Raw genomic sequence first — 15,190 nt, 5'->3', positions numbered from 1 at the left:
CAACCGCTGAGCCACACCGGCCAGGCGGCTGGGTCATCATTTTGATATAGGATAGTATTCCTATATGTTGTGGAGTGTCTTAGCTCACTTTCTAAGACTTTATTGGTAAGTGTCCCCATGCAAGAGTGAGGGAAAGAGGTGAAGAAGGAAAAGCAGCCTTAGTTGGTTTGGCTCAGTGGATAGAGCCTTGGCCTGTGGACCAAAGGTAAGGTGACCAGACGTCCCGCTTTTGGCGGGACAGTCCCGATTTTTAACAATTTGTCCTGCGTCCCGCGGCGTTTTAAAAAAGTCCCGATTTTTGGAAAGAATGCACGACAAGCTAGGGAACGGCGGGGAACGGGAAGGGAACATATGGTTTTCGGCGGCCATGTGGCTATTTACCAGGATATGAGTTTTATATTATTTTTGTTAATTTTATAATGTTAAACTTTAATAATAACAAATAATTGTTGAGAACTGATGATCGAGAACTGCTTATCAAAGTTCGCATTGTTGATCAGTTGTTAGAATTCGACCACCATGGTTTGGACTTAATGAACAATGGCATTTTTTGGGATTGGCAACAAGGAAAACATTTTGTAACTTGTCTCTCAGACGACACACATCGTACTGCATGCTAGTAAGCTAGTTAAACAAGTGATGTCATTACAAATCAGCTATTCAGATAATTTAGGTAAGTAATTTATTTATTTATTTCATAAATACATAAATTTTCTTGAATTTAGCAGACAGTACTCGTATTATTTATATTTTATAGTGGCGGCAAAAAGTCTAGCGCCGGCCTTGAAAGTGACACTTATGACTTACGTTACGGCAAATTCAGAGGAAAAATAATACAAGTTAGTATTGTTATTATTTAGAAAGAAATATAGGATTAAAATAATTTTTTAAATATAGTTACTTTATAGCAATCAAGTTAATTTAATTTATAAACTAACAATAAAATATGTTCATGTAATTATGTACCTACTTACTGTGTTTTTAAGCAATATGTATAAAATAATTTATAATATAATTTTAAATTTTTTTTTTAGATTTTTAACATAATGAGTAAGAAAAGAGGATGCAAATTCAACGATGATCTAAGAAGTAAGTTTCCTTTTATTAAAAAAACCAAAAGCGATTACAATATAGACCAAATTTTTAATCAAGAACCACCCCTGCCCCCCCCGCCCCGCCCCCCCCCCCCCCCCCCCCCCCGGCTGGGCCAGAACCGGTTTGGCTCAGTGGATAGAGCATCGGCCTGCAGACTCAAGGGTCCCAGGTTCGATTCCGGTCAAGGCCATGTACCTTGGTTGTGGGCACATCCCAGAAGGGGGTGTGCAGAGGCAGCTGATTGATGTTTCTCTCTCATCGATGTTTCTAACTCTCTATCCCTCTCTCTTCCTCTCTGTAAAAAAAAATCAATAAAATATATTAAAAAAAAAAAAAGAAACCTCCCCCCCACCCCCGTCAATGGTGTCCCGCATTACCAATGTTAAAATCTGGTCACCTTAACCAAAGAGTCCCAGGTTCGATTCCGATCAAGGACATGTCATACCTCAGCTGCAGGCTCCTCCTCCGCCCGAGTCCTGGTTGAGGCAGCCAATCGATGTGTCTCTCTCACATCGATGTTTCTCTCTGTTTTTCCCTCTCCCACCCTCCCTAAAAAAAAAAAAAAAAAAAAAAAAATCAATGAAAAATATCCTTGGGTGTGGATTAACAAAAAAAGAAAGAAAGAAAAAGTTATAGATAAAAAGTAATAAAAACACAATTTATTAAAAAAGAAGGAGCCGAAACCGGTTTGGCTCAGTGGATAGAGCGTCGGCCTGCGGACTCAAGGGTCCCAGGTTCGATTCCGGTCAGGGGCATGTACCTTGGTTGCGGGCACATCCCCAGTAGGGGGTGTGCAGGAGGCAGCTGATCGATGTTTCTCTCTCATCGATGTTTCTAACTCTATCCCTCTCTCTTCCTCTCTGTAAAAGATCAATAAAATATATATATAAAAAAAAAAGGAGAAGGAGAAGGAGAAGGAGAAGAAGAAGGAAAAACAAACCCAAGGCCTGGCCTTGTTGCAATGGCCGTGACTGCATGTGGAAACCCAGGGGAGGCCTGGTCCCGCGAGCGCCCTCAGAGCGCCGTCCTTCTGAGAGAAACGGAAAAGACCGTGTCTGTGGACTCTGTCTCTCGCCTCTAATTGTTTTACATTCGCCTGAGGTTCTCGCTCCTCTACTGACCTGGGTCTGATGCTCAACACATCCACGCGCCGCCGGTCGGGGCAGGAAGAACCCGGAGCTGCTCTGTGGGTCCAGCTGGGTCACCTCGTCCATTTCTGTGGCTGTCACTCGAGGGTGTAGGAGAGTGATGATTGGCCGGGAGACCCCCGTGCTGTGGAGGGTGTGTCCTGGGTGACTGTTTCAGTGACAGCCCACTGACAGGGTGGCCAGAGCCACTGGAGCGGGCCAAGGCAGAGGGCGTGGTGACAGGTCCCGGAGCCTCCGACAGCCCTGGGGCAGGGAGGAGCGGAAGGAAGGGCCCCGGGACGAAGCAGGGGTGGCCACCTCCAAACCCAGGAGGCGTGTCCCGAGGGAGTGGCAGCTTCAAGGAGACCACGAAGTTCGAAGTTCGAGGTGGAGCCCTGGGACATGAGACCAGGAGGGAGAGGAATGGGAACGTGGGGAGAACGGATGTGGAGGGATTTTGGTTATTAAAATGGGAGGGACGGACCAATTTTAAACGCTGATGGGAGATTCCAGTCAAAAGAGAGAGACTGAACGCGGACATTGCGGGCCTGGGGTCTGGGACCAGAGGTGGCTCCACCCGGGAAGGGAGGGCGGGTGGGCTGCAGGCATGCCCTGGGGGGCGTCCAGTTTTAGCGGAGAAGGAGGAGTGGCCACAGATAAGCAGATCAGAAGTGGCCACTGAGTGGTCTGCGTCTCAGTGTTGCGTGTAGGAACTGGGCCTCCGTGACCATCTCCGGCATGTGGACTTTTGGTGGAGACGGTCGCTGAGTTTCGCCAGGGCAGCAGAAGGCAGCGGGGAGGGGAGAGGCTATAAGAACAAAGAGCTGTGTGGGCCAGCCAGCCAGCCAGCTCAGGTGCAAACCCCTGAGGCACACGCTCCACTAGATGGGGCGGTGGAGGCAACTAGAAGAGGCCTCGACCTACGAGAAAAACTATTAACCCCAGAGCACTCAGCCAGTGAGGAGCGGAGGAGGGACCCTGTGACCACTGTGTGTGGCTGCTCAACCCACTGAAGCCTCAGTGCCCGTCCCAACTTCGAACCCAGGCCGGTGCGCATCTCTCACATTGGGGGCCTCGTGGTTGGTGCCGAGATTCTGCAGGGTCTGCGGGCGGGCGGCCCCTTGGTGCTGTGCCCTGGACGGGAAGGCCCGCCTCTGGGGACATGGAGGGTGTCCAGGTGGACCGGCCGACAGGGACAGGAGGGGAGGACGGCGACTGGTGGCTGGTGGGGCCATGGGTGTAGGGGTGTGGGGCTTGCAGCAGGGAGAGGAGCCCGGCTCCCTGCGGGGACAGAGGGCACGGTGCCACTCTTGGTGGCCTCTCCGTCATGGCAGGAATCAGATTTTGTCCACGGATGTAGCCCAGCACCTACGTGCTTGTCCCAGGAAATGAACTGGGTAGAAGAGATTCGGTCGCACAGGAAGTTTGTGAGCGCCTGGTTTCGGGGACACCGCCTGCGGATGGCAAAGTTCCGGGAGCAGCCCTGGGACTGGGCGGCTGACGTGGGGGAGCGAGTCTCCAGGGTGGTGCGGTCAGGGGGCGCAGGGGCCGGGCTGTGGGTGGGTCAGGCTTGTGATGGGAAAGGCTGTTCTGGCTGGTGGCAGGTTTGGGATTAGGGGTGGGCTGTGTGTCAGGCGCCCAAGTCCTCAGGGAGTGCCGATGGGACTCGGAGGACGGCAGGTGGCTGTGGCAAGCAGGGTACCCTGGGTTGGATAGTGTACCCCACATCCATGACGCTCTGGAGCCTCGGGAGGCAGCCTTATTGGGAAGTTGGGTCGTTATTGCAGGTGGGTTGGTCAGGATGAGCTCACACAGGAGCAGGGCTGGCCCTCAGTCCAGTATGACTGTGTCCGTCTGAGAAGGGGAAGACACACAGAGAGGAGACACCGAGAGGCTCTGTGACGAGGAGACGGGGCCTGGGGCGATGCCTCCACAAGCCAGGAGGAGCAGGACGGCCAGGAGCCACCAGAGCTGGAGGTGGGAGGAGGCTCCTCCCCCAGAGGCTTGGCGGGAGCAGAGGCACCTGACGGCAGACGCTGGTGGAGACAATAAATGTCTGTTGTTTAACGCAGCCCAGGACACTCCGATCGAGGGCTGGACTGAGGGCTGTGGGAGGAGCGTTCCCACTGCAGACTGGACGATGGGGCAGGTGTCCAGGGCAAAGCCAGGTTTCCCCAGGGCCCGGAGGTGTGGGAGGGTGTGGGGAAGAGGCCAGTTCGCCATCAGCAGTGGGGTCTCTAGAGGGAGGGTACAGAGTGGAGAAGGGAAGGGTGCCTCACAGCCCTGTTTTCCTGCAAATCTAAACACCGGGCATCGCCTGTTACTCAGTCTGCACCGGGTATCGCCGGTTACTCAGTCTGCACCGGGTATCGCCGGTTACTCAGTCTGCACCGGGCATCGCCGGTTACTCAGTCTGCACCGGGCATCGCCGGTTACTCAGTCTGCACCGGGCATCGCCGGTTACTCAGTCTGCACCGGGTATCGCCGGTTACTCAGTCTGCACCGGGTATCGCCGGTTACTCAGGCTGCACCGGGTATCGCCGGTTACTCAGGCTGCACCGGGTATCGCCGGTTACTCAGTCTGCACCGGGCATCGCCGGTTACTCAGTCTGCACCGGGTATCGCCGGTTACTCAGTCTGCACCGGGTATCGCCGGTTACTCAGGCTGCACCGGGCATCGCCGGTTACTCAGTCTGCACCGGGTATCGCCGGTTACTCAGGCTGCACCGGGCATCGCCGGTTACTCAGGCTGCACCGGGCATCGCCGGTTACTCAGTCTGCACCGGGCATCGCCGGTTACTCAGGCTGCACCGGGCATCGCCGGTTACTCAGTCTGCACCGGGTATCGCCGGTTACTCAGTCTGCACCGGGCATCGCCGGTTACTCAGTCTGCACCGGGCATCGCCTGTTACTCAGTCTGCACCGGGTATCGCCGGTTACTCAGTCTGCACCGGGTATCGCCGGTTACTCAGTCTGCACCGGGCATCGCCTGTTACTCAGTCTGCACCGGGCATCGCCGGTTACTCAGTCTGCACCGGGCATCGCCGGTTACTCAGTCTGCACCGGGCATCGCCGGTTACTCAGTCTGCACCGGGCATCGCCGGTTACTCAGTCTGCACCGGGCATCGCCGGTTACTCAGTCTGCACCGGGTATCGCCGGTTACTCAGTCTGCACCGGGTATCGCCGGTTACTCAGGCTGCACCGGGTATCGCCGGTTACTCAGTCTGCACCGGGCATCGCCGGTTACTCAGTCTGCACCGGGCATCGCCGGTTACTCAGTCTGCACCGGGTATCGCCGGTTACTCAGGCTGCACCGGGTATCGCCGGTTACTCAGTCTGCACCGGGTATCGCCGGTTACTCAGTCTGCACCGGGCATCGCCGGTTACTCAGTCTGCACCGGGCATCGCCGGTTACTCAGGCTGCACCGGGCATCGCCGGTTACTCAGTCTGCACCGGGTATCGCCGGTTACTCAGGCTGCACCGGGTATCGCCGGTTACTCAGGCTGCACCGGGCATCGCCGGTTACTCAGTCTGCACCGGGTATCGCCGGTTACTCAGGCTGCACCGGGCATCGCCGGTTACTCAGTCTGCACCGGGCATCGCCGGTTACTCAGGCTGCACCGGGTATCGCCGGTTACTCAGTCTGCACCGGGTATCGCCGGTTACTCAGGCTGCACCGGGTATCGCCGGTTACTCAGTCTGCACCGGGTATCGCCGGTTACTCAGGCTGCACCGGGTATCGCCGGTTACTCAGTCTGCACCGGGTATCGCCGGTTACTCAGGCTGCACCGGGCATCGCCTGTTACTCAGTCTGCACCGGGTATCGCCGGTTACTCAGTCTGCACCGGGTATCGCCGGTTACTCAGGCTGCACCGGGTATCGCCGGTTACTCAGTCTGCACCGGGTATCGCCGGTTACTCAGGCTGCACCGGGCATCGCCTGTTACTCAGTCTGCACCGGGCATCGCCTGTTACTCAGTCTGCACCGGGCATCGCCGGTTACTCAGGCTGCACCGGGTATCGCCGGTTACTCAGGCTGCACCGGGTATCGCCGGTTACTCAGTCTGCACGGGTATCGCCGGTTACTCAGTCTGCACCGGGTATCGCCGGTTACTCAGTCTGCACCGGGTATCGCCGGTTACTCAGGCTGCACCGGGCATCGCCGGTTACTCAGACTGCACCGGGTATCGCCGGTTACTCAGTCTGCACGGGTATCGCCGGTTACTCAGTCTGCACCGGGTATCGCCGGTTACTCAGTCTGCACCGGGTATCGCCGGTTACTCAGGCTGCACCGGGTATCGCCGGTTACTCAGGCTGCACCGGGTATCGCCGGTTACTCAGTCTGCAGGAGCACTGCAAGGTGCCGTCCGCTCCAGCGAGCGAAGACATGGAGTCCCGCGGTGGGGAATGGCTCAGAGCTATTGCTCAGCGGAGGCGGCCGAGCAGGGGCTCCGGCTCCGTCAGCCCTCACTGGGCCCACGCTGCCCGCCCCTCACACTCATTCCACGAGCCCTCAGTGAGCTTGGGTGGAACAATACAACAAACAGACGATGTATGTAGAATTATTAACCAATGTCACCCAGTAAATTCAACGAAAAAGTAAACACCGGAATCCCAGTGAGTGTACACACAGAGGCAGCCCGGCCGCAGAGGACACGGCGTGGTGTCCACTGGGGCAGTGAAGTTAGTGGCTTAAAACAACACACATTTACTGCCTTTTCGTCTGGAGGTCATAAGTCCGATGTGGCTCTCAGTGAGTTACAATCAAAGAGTCAGCAGAAATAAAAACAAGAAACTAAAAATCGCCTCTACTCCTCAACTTGGAGGCTGATCCTTGGGTGTGGGCACCCAGCCCCTTTATGTGAGTTATTACACGTGCAAACTGAGAGGACTAGAGAAGACATCATCGTTTGTACCTTGTTCCTCCGTTTCCCCTCCCCTCAAAGTCCCAGGCTAAACCTCAGTCTGGGCTAGGAGACACCTTCACAACAAACAAAACAGAAACAGGCTCCTAGACACAAAGCACGCTGGTGGCTGCCGATGGAAAGGGCGGGTGAACGGGCGAAGGGATTGAGAAGTGTGGTGCCCGGGGGTACTAGGCTTATCGAGGGGAATCACTTTGTTGTTTCTGTTTCTGTGTTTTTCAAAATATATTTTTATTGATTTCAGAGAGGAAGAGAAAGAGAAAGAAACATCAACGATGAGAATCACTGATCAGCTGCCTCCTGCACCTCTCCACTGGGCATCAAGCCTGCAACCCGGGCATGTGCCCTGGCCGGGAATCGAACTGTGACCTCCTGGTTCCCAGGTAGATGCTCAACCACTGAGCCACGCCAATTGGGCTGTAAGGTATATAATTGTCTAATCACTATGCTGTATACCTGAAACTAATATAATATTGCATGTCAACTGTCATTGAAAAATAAAAAGTGTTTAACATAAAAATATTCAACTATGGCCAAAACAGGTTTGGCTCAGTGGATAGAGCGTCGGCCTGCGGACTGAAAGGTCCCAGGTTCGATTCCGGTCAAGGGCATGTACCTTGGTTTTGGGCACATTCCCGGTAGGGGGTGTGCAGGAGGCAGCTGGTCGATGTTTCTCTCATCAATGTTTCTAGCTTTCTATCCCTCTCCCTTCCTCTCTGTAAAAAATCAATAAAATATATTAAAAAAATTCAACTATGGATTGGAAAAAAACGAGGAACATGCTTTCACAACAATATGTTTATGGCTACATGGGTGTGTGGGGCTGGTTTCCTGCTTCTACCGTTGGACATTGATAGATGGCCTTGTATGTTTCAACATCCTACCCAGAGCTTCTACAGACATCTTCCTGGCCATGCCACCTCAGTGTTCTCACCTCCGGACAAATTGCACCACTGTCTCCGGTTAAAATAATTCCGTCCCGGGGCGTGCGCTCTCGATCACATGCTCCCGGGCGGGCCGGTGGGCGGGCGGGGTGCCGACTGGGCTCTTATCTCTGCCTCATCGGTTCTCAGGAGCCAGCAGGTGTCATCAGGGACACTGTCGCCGGAATGTTCATCTGACAAACACTCTTGTTCTGCCTTTCCTTCACAATGATGTCGATTTTTAAAACATCTGAGCTGAGCTTCAATCACAGATCCTGTAGTTTAACAAGAAACAGGGCACACTTTTGAATATTTAATTGCAGTTTGAAAATGAGATGGTGTGTGAAGCTCTGGGCTGGCGTCGGTGAAAGTTGCTTTTGCCGCACAGTTAATTTTGCTGAATATTGAATAGTGAAGGTGAGCTGATGGAACACTGCCCTTTTTGCAATCAGTAACATGTGAGGAAATTTCATCTGGTAGCTCTAATTGAGTATTGGCCTAATTTCCTCCTCAGATATGGGGGTGTTGGGTGTGACACGTCTGTGTGTTAAGAGCTGAGGAAAGAGATGGGCGCCCACCTTGCTCACACAGGGCCATCGGCCACACGGTCGCACCCCCAGGGGAAGCAGCCATTAGGAGTTTGGGCTGTGGATGCCCTGTGAACTCACCAAAAAGCAGATGCCCTCCACTTTAAGGGACACTGGCCGTCTCCAGAGCAACCTGTCGCAGTGCCTGGAGTTGGTGTCAGCTCACCTGCCAGACCCACTTGCAGCTGAAAATAATAAAATCTCGTACAACCAAAATTACAGCTACTGACCTACTGCGAGTTTTCTCTTCTGGGAAGAATAGCAGGGGAGTGGGCGGCTTTGTCTCTGGCCTGATCTCTGCTCACCACAGGACAAAGGGTTTTCTCTGATTTGCGGGCAGTTTGGTGCAGAGCGCACGGCGGCCGCAGACAGCCCGAAGCTGTGTGCCAAGTGCGCCTGGGCGGCGGCCCTGTCCCCTCCAGCTCTGTTCCCGGTTGCCGCTGGTGTTCAGGAGCTCTGTGATTAGGCACGTACACGTTTATTATTGTTGGGACTTTGTGATGAATGGACCCTCTTTATGTCACGAAATGTCCCTCTTTATTTCCGATCATACTCTGGGTCTTCAAGTGTCTTTGATCTGATGTTAATGCAGCAACTCCAGCCTCCTCTCCCCCCCCACCCCCCACCCTTGCAGAGTTCCCGCTCTTTGCTTCAGCCTGCCTGTATGTTTATATTTAACGTGCATCTCCTGTCAACAGCGCATCCCTGGGTCTTGCTTTCTAAAATCCTGGGTAGCTCTGCCTTTTCTCTGGAGAGTGTAACCCTCTACACTTATTGTAATTATGGATATAATTTTGCTATTTGTCTTCTGTTTGTCTTTCTTTTTTCTTGTCTTTTCTTCCTTTCCTGTCTTGGGAGTTGGTTAATTTTTTAACATTCCGTTTTCATCTACCGATTGTCTTTTGAAGCTATTGCTTTTTTGCCTTTTTTTAGTGGTTGCTCAACGGATTGCAATATATACTCTCCACTTGGCACTGTCTACTTGGAGTTAATAACAGGTGTACCGGTTAATAATGCGGATTTTTTTCAATAGATGGAGTTACACATATGTTGATATATATGCGATTTGATATGTATGCTATTTTGTTGTAGTGACAACAAGCTTCAAAACTTCATATGTCAAATTTGCTGAAGGTGTTAATATCATAGATATTTTTTCGCTTAAAAATGTCGAATTTAGTGCCAAAGAAAGCATTTGCAGGAAGTATATATATATATATATATATATATATATATATATATATATATATTTTATTGATTTTTTTACAGAGAGAAAGGGAGAGGGATAGAGAGTTAGAAACATCGATGAAAGAGAAACATCGATCTGCTGCCTCCTGCACACCCCCTACTGGGGATGTTCCCTCAACCAAGGTACATGCCCTTGACCAGAATCGAACCTGGGACCTTTCAGTCCACAGGCCAACGCTGCATCCAATGAGCCAAACTGGTTCCGGCTGCAGGAAGTTTTAATTCATTGTTTTGAAAAAAAGTGCTGCTGAATACTTTGGGAAGCTTATGGTGAACATGCTCCATCTCAAGATACTTGTGAACGCTGGTTTAAACACTTTAAAAGTGATGATTTTGATGTGAAAGACAAAGAACATCCAGGTCAACCGAAAAAGTTTGAAGACCAACAATTACAAGCATTATTGGATGAAGATGCGTGTCAAACTCAAAAACAACTTGCAGAAAGATTAAATGTTGCTCAGCAAACAATTTCCGATCATTTACAAGCAATGGGAAAGATTTTAAAGGAAGGAAAATGCATGCCACATCAACTGAACGAAAGACAAATGGAAAACCGAAAAGTCACCAGTAAAATGTTGCTTCAACGGCACGAAAGAAAGTCTTTTTTGCATCGAATTGTGACTGGCGATGAAAAGTGGATTTATTTTGAGAATCCCAAATGCACAAAATCATGGGTTGATCCAAGTCAACCATCAACATTGACTACAAGGCCAAATCGCTTTGAAAAGAAGACACTGCTCTGCGTTTGGTAGGATCAGGAAGAAGTGGTATATTATGAGCTTCTAAAACCAGGTGAAACCGTTAATAGTGATCGCTTCGGACAACAAATAATCAATTTGAACCACGCTTTGATTGTGAAACGACCAGAATGTGCCAGAAGACACAGCAAAGTAATTTTGCTTCATGATGATGCACCATCACACACTTCAAAACCAGTTAAAGACACGATAAAAGATCTTGCCTAGGAAGTATTATCCCACCCGGTGTATTCACCAGACCTTGCTCCTTCAGATGACCACTTGTTCTGATCGATGGCACACGCACTTTCTGAGCAGCACTTCAAAACGTACGAAGAAGTGGAAAATTGGGTCTCTGAATGGTTTGCCTCAAAACAAGAAAAGTTCTATTAGGATGGTATCCACAAATTACCTGAAATATGGGGAAATGTGTAGCTAGCGATGGACATTACTTTGAATAAAGCACTTTTGATGTTTCTCTTGAAATTATCGTGTTTTCTTTGATTACAAAATCCGCATTATTAACCGGTACACCTAGTATAGTACCATTTCCTGTAAATGTGGAAACTGCAACTGTGAAAAAAATCCATTTCCCATGCACCTTGTTTATGCTGATCATCATGTGTGTTCCATCGGCACAGATATAAACCCCATAATATGTTGTAGTTTTTATTTTATTTTGTTAATCTTCAGCTGAGGATATTTTTTTCCATTGATTTTTGAGAGACTGGAAGGGAGGGTGGGTGTGGGATCCCTTTTCCACGTCCCGCGTGGTTCAGAGTTCAGGTTCTGGAGAAGGGCCGCACACAAATGAAAAGAGACTTGAAGAAATGTAACTTGGCGATATGGGGGGCCAGGCGGTAGTTCAACTCTAGTGGGAGAACTACTCCCTGCTCTGGCCCTGCCGTCCCTTTTATTGAGGCTTTGGGGAAACACCCATAGCGCTTAGGCAGGAAATAACAGAAACTTACAGGGGACAAACAGAGGTGGAGGCTGCTTCGGCTAACCATGTCTCAACTAAACAGTGAGTGGTTAGAGCAATTAAGGTTGTTGACCAGCCTTCCTGGCTTCCTGTCCACATCTCTCTATTAGTGAGACAGTGATTGGTTTCCGGCAGGTGGGAAGAGAGAGAGAGAGAGAGAGAGAGAGAGAGAGAGAGAGAGAGAGAGGAACATTGATGTGAGAGAGACACATCAACTGGTTGCCTCCCGCATGTGCCCCAACTGGAGTGGGGATCAAACCTGCAACCCAGGTAGGTGCCCTTGACTGGGAATGGAACCCGAGACCTGTAGGCGCAGGGTCAGTGATCTAACCACTGAGCAACAGGGACAGGGCTGTGGTTTTTGTAATTGCACAGCCATCCGTGCTGTAGACAAGAGGAAGCACAAAGCTCTGCTCTGGGTTCTGCCCTGTCCTGCAGCGCTTTGTGCTGGTGTTCTGGAGGCCGCAGCCCGGGCCGCAGCGGGCACACCGTGGGGCACCGCCCGGAGCGGCTGCTTCCCCACCCCCACCGGCGAGCAGTTGGGAAGCTTGTCTCTGAAAGTGATGCGATTGATCCGAACGGGTTCTGAGACGCGTGCTGTAAGGAAGCACTTGGCCTGGAACATTATTTATGAGGCTGGAGGCAGATTTGTGGGTCAATACATTTTATTTGTAAACCAGGGTGCCCGAGCCTTTGATTGACCAGCGAGGGGCTGGGAAGGCGGCTCACGTCCTAGGAGCGGCGTCAGAAGATGAAACCAGCACCCCCAGGCCGGGGAACTGTGCGGCCTCGGGTGATCGCCAGCCCCCAGGAAGCCACGAGCAACAGAAGAGAGGGGCGAGGCGCGCTCACTGAGAGGCTGTTGGATGCTCTTACTGTGAAGTGGGCTCACCGCCCAGCGGGGGAGGCGCTGCACAGCCGCAGAGCTGCTCCGAGTCCTTTCAGCAAAAACCCGGGCTTGTATCCCTGCGAAGCCGTCTGCTTCCTCCGCTCCCATGTGCTGGGCAGTCAGACAGCCCTGAGCAAGGACGGGGCCAGGGACAGAGGACACCAACGTGGGAGCCCGGTGCCTAGCGAGGGTCAATCAGTGGTGGGGTGGGCCTCGCCCCGGGTGACCGTTCCTCCCCCAGCACATCGCTGGTCCTGGCTTTGCACCCCTGACCTTTCCTCCCCAGAGGTTACATCGAGGCCTCGGTTGTATTTCAGCTCCAGGCCCAGAAGAGCCACAAAACCAGCCCCGGGACCCCATGGCTGCCCTCAGGGCCAGCTGCACTGGACAGTGACCCTGCCCTGGCGCCGCCAGTCAGTCAGCGCAGACCTGACCTGGAAGGACACACCTGGAAAGCTGCTGAGCTCTTCCCCGGGACCCCCCCCCCCAAAGTCTCCGCCCCCAAAACCCTTAGGAGGGAGGACAGTGCTCCCCCCAGCACGTCCCTGCCTCCCCCTCCCCCCGCTCCCCGCACGTTACCTTCACCTCCCTCCCTCCCAAGCTCCAGGGCCCTTCCTCCGGCCCCATAACCCCTTTCCCGGCCCATTTCCTCCAGGAGTTACTTCTCCCCAGGCTCACCCAGCACACGCCTCTCACAGGCTGCGTCTCGGCTCCGCATCCTTTCCTCGCCAGAACCCAAGCACCGAGGTTGCTGAGCCCAGGTTTGGTCTGACCCCCCTGGTCCGACACCTGGTGCGGGTCCAGCTGCCTATGTCCAGGGAGAATCTCCCGAGGTCCCTGCTCTCGGCCAGCCTAACCCCGCCCCCCCGCCCCAGACCCCCGGCTGCTGAGTTGCCCACAGTGGTCAGTCATCAAACATGATCTCACCCTTGACTTAACCACACCGAGGCCATGTGACCCACAAGGCTGTCTGTTTTCTCACTTCCTTTTTCAGCTGCTCCCACCCCCACTGTGTGCAGAGGCTTGTGGGGGACCCCAACCCCTCTCCTGAGATGCTGTTTTCCCAGGAACCTCCCTCACTTGCCCCTTTAAAATCTCCCTTTCTGCTGGCTCCTAAACGCAAATTTCCTTTAGTTTCAAGAAATTGGGTGAATTTAATGAACAAACCAAAGCTGGGGGGTGGGGGGTGGGGGGATTGAGCCAAAAAGAAAAAAAGGAGAGAGAGCCGGACGTGGACAGCGGTGTGGTGATTGGGGTGGGGGTGGAGGTGGACGAGGGTAGGGAGGCATCAATGGTGATAGAAAAATAAAATGAATAATAATAATAACACACACAAAAAAAGAAAAAGAAATGGGGTGAGGTCTTCTTTCTTCAAAATCTTCCCGTGTCTTGTCCAGTGGCCAGCTGTTATTTTAATTTAAATCAGTCTATTTGGGAAGGAAAAGGAATTCCTCTTTTCTAGAAGGAGCCTGCTCCGCCCCGGGCGGGGCCGTTGAGTGCCTGGTGTTGGTGTGAGGGTGGCCTGCCTCAGAGCGGTCGGCTTTCCTCGCACAAACAAGGCCGAGGGAAGGACAGCGCGTCTCCACCAGCACTCGCCAATCCCAGCCAATCCCTGCTCCTCAGATTGTAACGTGAATACAGTTCCCGGGCATCCTGTTAAAATGCAGATTCTGATGCCTGGTCCCGGGTGGGGCCTGGGACGCTGCATTCCCGGCGAGCCCCGGCGGATCGTCCCACAGGCCGGGGCAGCTTTCCCGTAACAGCGAGCAGGCTCCTTTCCGTCGCAGCGAAACACTCCCCGTGTGCTTGGGAACACAAACCTTCTGTGTGTGTTTTAATTTTTAGAGCCTGAATTTTCAGCTCTTGGTGTGGAGTGATTGGTTTTTCAATACCTGGCACTGAGGTTACATCTCGTGGGGAGAAAACCATTTCGGCTCCATTTTGTTACAATGATTCAATCTCAGGCCGGCCAGCCCAGCGAGAGCCTGTGGCTGGTGGGGGACGTGGTGGGTGCTAAAGGCCCTGGACAGGGGGCCAGGGGGCTTCAGGCGTGCGACCAGACGTTTGAAGGAGCAATGTTTACCTTAGACAGACAGACAGACACACACACACACACACACACACACACACACACACACACACGAAGCAGAAACCTCAATCGCATCTGGCCACAGGTCCTCAAATTCCAGCCTGTGGGGGGACCCCAGGACTGGGGCGGGGCTTGTGACGTGTGGATGGCTGCGTTTCTGAACAGCCCAGAGGGTGCTCGCTGGGGGCACACTTTGAGAACCACCGTCTTGGACCATTCATTCCGGCATGTTGTCTTACGGGGCACTTGGCATAATTATTCTGTAATCTCCTCCCCGTAAACTCAACAAGCGATCATGTGAATATTGAGTTATGGCCTTTTTGTTCGTTTCTTAAATATGTTCCTATTTTCATAGCATTTCCCAAAAAGCTCTAGGCATTTTCATTAATAAGTTTCAGACATGAGCTTCTTCCGAAGCACATAGCATCGTGTTTCCTGTAGCGCCCGCAGCCCCTTTACCGGAGCAGGGCAGTGGGAGAGCGGGACTAACCTACTCAGTGCTGCCTTGACCATGGCCAAGAGTCAGCTCCTGTGTTACTCTTGCTTTCTAGAACATTCTATATGTCCATAACCAAGGCGTGTGTGAG

This window comes from Cnephaeus nilssonii, assembly GCF_951640355.1.
Source record: "Cnephaeus nilssonii genome assembly, chromosome: 12".
NCBI classification, from domain to species: Eukaryota; Metazoa; Chordata; class Mammalia; order Chiroptera; family Vespertilionidae; genus Cnephaeus; species Cnephaeus nilssonii.
The sequence above is the reverse complement of the archived record's forward strand: the minus strand, read 5'-3'. Positions refer to the sequence as shown.